Source organism: Euprymna scolopes, chromosome 37 (assembly GCF_053919585.1).
Source record: "Euprymna scolopes isolate OS-2025 chromosome 37, ASM5391958v1, whole genome shotgun sequence".
Lineage (NCBI taxonomy): Eukaryota > Metazoa > Mollusca > Cephalopoda > Sepiida > Sepiolidae > Euprymna > Euprymna scolopes.
Window position 1 is genome coordinate 44,036,445 of NC_136518.1, and position 5,610 is coordinate 44,042,054.

General features: G+C 32.4%; 1 pseudogene; it reads left to right on the forward strand.

The window, feature by feature from the left end:
- Window positions 1-477: 477 nt before the first annotated feature.
- Window positions 478-594, forward strand: LOC145261303 (5S ribosomal RNA; annotated as a pseudogene).
- Window positions 595-5,610: the final 5,016 nt, after the last annotated feature.

Here is a 5,610-nt window from a genome sequence, read left to right on the forward strand (position 1 = left end):
TTTATCGAAAATTGATAATCGAAAAAATCCAATTCAAGAACGAACAATCCGAATTTTACAAAAATAAAACGCAAGTGCATGTCTTGAGAAGCATTATCACTGCACAAGCAGAAGAGCCTGGTGTATAAAAGCAATAGTAGGTTATTTGATAAGACGAGGGCTCGTTCAAAATAAATGTTTATGCTTAGAGCACGATTAAACCATGATACTTGATTTTTGCGTTTAAACTTTAATCAAAGCCATTATATAATTTTATAAAGTCAACAGTGATTTCTCTACAGCATATTGTGAACTAAGTCATTGCAGGGAGGCATGTGAAGCTTCCTACTGCTGCACCATGGCGAGTCCCTGACTAGAGCAGGCAATTAATCGATTTGATTAAAAAATAGACGATTTCACCGATTTTGATGATAATAAAAGTTTTGGAAGTAACATTAGGTCTCCCTGCTAGTATATATATATAGAGAGAGAAAATAAACATACGGCACAATCACGTTGACACACCGGTTCCCGCTAGATCACCAAAGTTAAGCAACGTTGAGCCTGGCCAGTACCAGATGGGTGACCATTTGGGAAGGTGAGGTGCTGTACGTACCGCAAGGTAAAATACCAGGTTGAGAATCTGGCGCAGTCTATCCTTCTCTCGAGGGTAAATGGGACTCTTTTAAGCCATGGTAGGCATCCCATCTAATGATGGTGTGACAATAAAAAGTACTCTTGATAGCCATGGCAAAGCATCAAGTATTCAGCTACTGACAAGATTTGAATTACACTACAAACTCGTGTAGTGAGTTCAATCTCAGCTACGGCCGCGCTGGATGGATGGAATCCCTCCTTATGAAACACTCAGCAATATAAGGGAACAATCAAGTTCAAATGAGATAATTCTGGGAATAAAGTTACATATTTCCCTATACCTTGGTGTAGCAGCTAGTGAAAAGGGAACCTTAGGATCACCCTCGACTATAGTAGGCTACTTAGCTTAACTCCTATCACTTAAATTGGAAATACTATTATATTATAATGAAATAGTGAACACATACTATAAATAGAGTGAGGACCGACATGCAAAGGTCTTGCTTTCGGACATTTGTAATAGTTTATTAATATCTGTTGCTCATTTATTTTACCGTCTGTTGCAATAAATTGCAGAATGCAGCTGATATTTGCAGAATGTTTGCTGTTTTATTAAATCCATGGCACGCAATGTTGGGGTCGGTAATTTTGGTGAGTGGGATAGAACATTGATCTTACAATGCATGATGACCAACCATGCCATAGAAATATCTTGTCTATATTTGAAATAGCATTTTTTTCCAGCCGATCAAGCTAAAGTGTGAAACAGCAATTTTAATGGTCAGTAAAGCTTAAGTTTTAAATGTTGTCTTTAGTTGGTTGGTCTATCTTAAGGTTAGAACTGCATTTTCTTTAGTTGGTTAAGTTTCGGTTTGAAATTGTATTTTCTTGGATCAGTCAAGCTAAAGTTTTAAATATTATTTTCTTTGGTTGGTCAAACTCAAGGTTGAAATTGTATTTTCTTCAGTTGGTTAAGGTTCAGTTTGAAATAGTATATTCTTAGATCAGTCAAGCTTAAGTTTTAAATAGCACTTTTTCTGCTAGTTAATCTCAAGTTTGAAATAGTATTTTATTTGGTCAATTAAGCTCTAGTTTGAAATATTATTTTCTTCAATCATATTTTGTGCAGGCAAATAGTTATTCAACATGTGATCAGCATGTATTGAATTACTTTCTTTTTCTGGTCATACGATTCTGTTATTACTTCCCCTTCTTATTCATAAGACGCTATTTTATTTTAAATATATATAAATTGCTTTGAGGGCTCTGTTTTACTTTTCTTCAATATAAAAAAAAACACTTTGTCGAGTTCCTTTTTATCTGTAGTTATACATTAGCTGTTTCTTTGATGTAATGTAGGGGATAATCAATGTATCATGCGTCTTATATCTATAGAATTATAAAACTCTATGAACCGTTCGTCGCCCTTCCTTTAATCTTGTCTTTGACGATCGGGCGATGCCATCTTCTTTAAAAAGGGATATATATATATATATATATATATATATATATATATATATATATATATATATATAGAGAGAGAGAGAGAGAGAGAGAGAGAGAGTAAGTTATAAATATATATATATATATAGCAATTAATCTACGCACAATATTCCGCGTTTCATTCTTTTACTATCTAGCTCTACCTATGTATTGAGCACTGTTGAAGTAAATACTAAAAATGTATGCATAACATTATATTTTCATATATTAATTTATGCGATTAAATGAAGTAGTCATATATATATATATATATATATATATATATATATATATATATATATATATACAGTCATTAGATTCAGCCACTCTGATGAGTCGTAGACGACGAAACACATTTCAGTGGATAATTATATTTTAAAAACAATATATATGCCGCTCCCCAAATAGGGGTACCAAATTGGTTAAAGGGCAAATTATTCCCAACTTGCATTTAGGTAAAAAATGCACTTTCATAAATAATTGAATTCATTCAAAACATATTGCAAAAACAAACAGCATATATATATATATATATATATATATATATATATATATATATGGGTGTGGCTAAGAGGCTAAGGAATGAGGGTGAAGAGTTATATGTTTTGGTTTCGATTCAAGCTGATGGCACTCAAGACATATGTTTTTAGTTTTGATTTCACTACAATATTTTAGGTTCAATATAATAATCGATAAATAATTGTCTCTATGATAATAAATATGTAATCTGCATGAATTAAATAGCAAATTAAAGCATATCTTACATCTGGGCAACCTGCTAGTATAAAATGAAGTTACTCGGATTAAAAAAAATGATTAAGCTAACAAATAAAAATTGTTTTGACTGATTAGCCATTTTTTTATTAGCTATTGTTGTATGACATATTAATATTGACACATCGGTTCGCCTTAGATCATCTGATAAGCCTGGTTCATACTAAAATAAGTGATCATTTGAGAATACCAGGTCATATGTTCTATACATTTATCTCATCATTGTTTTCAGTCTCCATAAATTTTTCCTTGCAACTGGAATAAAGCAGTCCCGACTCAGAAAAGATGTGTTTGCAGATTGTGCTACTCTTGCTGCATAATTACATGTTTTGCGAGGGTCCTTAAAAGGAAAAAAATGTAAGACCATTGCTGGGCGTCCCTCTTTCCAACTTTGGTCATATCTAAATAATTCAGTTGCACTATATTATTAGGACTGCAGCTGAATAAATGAATGACTTTTGACTAGGAATTACTTAACACTAAAGATCGAAACTGTATTGATTCTTTGCTGCCATCTTTGTTACTAGGAATTACTTAACCCTCAAGATCGGGACTACATTGATTCTTCGCCGATTTGATTTACTGCCGCCATCTTTTTTCAACATAATGTCTCAACACTTAACAGGTGGGTATTGTTTGTATGGTTATGAAGTAGGTGATTGTTTCCGGAATACATTCAGCAGCATCATGAGTTGCATGGCAACCACAAGGAAAGAATATATCAGTAGCGTACTCTTCTTTTATTTTTGCTTCTGCATCATTGTATTAACCTGATATGCTTGCCGCATTGTCATGACCTTGAGCCATAAAACCAAAAAGTGGCATAGCATACCCACCTGTGGAACACTGTTCTGCTAGCCTGCTTCCCAGTTTAATACAACATGGTAGCCTTCAAATCCAATGTAAACAAGTTCTTGTCAAACCGTCCCCATAAATAATCAGGTTCTACCCAATTTACACCATTAGTGATTACTACATTACCACCTTACATTCATTGACCCGTATCCTCGAGAGGCTTTCGGGTCTTGATAAGTTGGGACTTCCAAGTAAAAAAAAAAAAGCAAGGCTTTTTAATGTTGCAGTAATCATTTGAACAATTTTGGATCCTGTTTTCTTGCTCCAATTTACAAATTTCAAACATCATTCCACAATTTCTTTAACTTCTGGCGGAATGGTGAATGTTCTGTAAGCTGATAATTTACATAATGAATCTAACTATAATGCCTAGAGTCTAATAATGCGTAGTGCCCATTTTCGTCATACTCGTAATTCCCTTTCAGCTTTAAAACAATAAAACAATCCTTTCAGTTTGGAACTTTGATATTCACGGGCCCTATAGACTCTTATGGGCCCTGGTGCACTGGTTGCACTCTCCTTTTATAAAGATTGTGTGTAGCCACCCTTACAGGGGTGTCCATTGTGTTTCAAGATAAAACAGAGGCTATGATAATAATATTATGTTATTTGTACTAATGTACTTTGATACAATTTATTTAAAAAAAAATTAATCCAGTCCGAAAGTATGGTAATATACCGATATCATTAAATAATGACCTTAACAGAAAATTCAGTTAATGAGAATAACGTTTACTAAAGGAATAAAATTTATTCCACTTAGTTATTAAATTTCCTTGTATACTTTTGACATCGAAATATTTACAAAATAAATTTGAACATAATGGATCACGGGTGGATAAAACCAGACATCAGATTTTTAAATTAGTTATTTGCAATCATCCAATTAGTGAAAACATCAGTAGTCAAAAAAAAAAGTAAAAAAAAAAAAAAAAACTAATTCAAAATAATGAATCGTGCTACCAAAGTAACAGAATTAAATATTTAAAGAGAATAATAACAAAGTGTTTTCGATGCAAAAAAATATATTAGTGACTAAAATTACTGTTGAATAATTTATGCAAATACTCAACTTAAATCTCTTTGAATGTTTATCAAAAACTCCTATCGTTCTATCTCTTCTTTCTTGTTCGTCTACATAAATATCTCTTTCTCCTTCTCCCTTCTTCTTTCCCTTTTCTCCTATTATTATTATTATTATTATTATTATTATTATTATTATTATAGCTACCCCTCTTCTATCTCTAGGAATTTTGTCTAAAACACTATCAATAATTTCCCCCACTCTTTATCTGTGCCTAAACCTAAACGTAGATTCCATAAACAAAGCTTCTTTCTTAGAACTGCACGCCTGTGGAACTCTCTTCTGTTTACCTGCTTTCCAACTGACTATAACATAGTCGCATTCAAGTCCAACGTAAACAAGTTCTTGATGAGCCGTTCACCTTAAGTAATCCAATTTACCAAATGTATACTCCTAACGATTACTATGATATAGTCCTTTGGACCACTGTACATTCTTTAATCCTTATCCTCGAGTGGCCTCTGGGCCTTGGTAAGTGGTGATTCTCTTGTAAAAAAAAAGAAACAAAAAACACACATCTATCTATCTATCTATATATATATATATATATATATATATATATATATATATAATTATTACTATAATAATTTTTACATAAAATTTTATGTATTTATTTTCGATGTTTACTTTGACAGTGCTCGACACGTAAGTAGAGCTAGGTAATAAGTTTTTAAAATACATATGGCAATTAAGCTACACAGAATTTTATCTGTGTTTTCTAACACAGATAAAACAAGTAAATTTCTGTGTATCTTAATTGCAATATATATATACACACATTAGTGGCCTGCAAAATTCATCCCAATCAAAGGAATGACTGAAAATATACAACGAGCAAC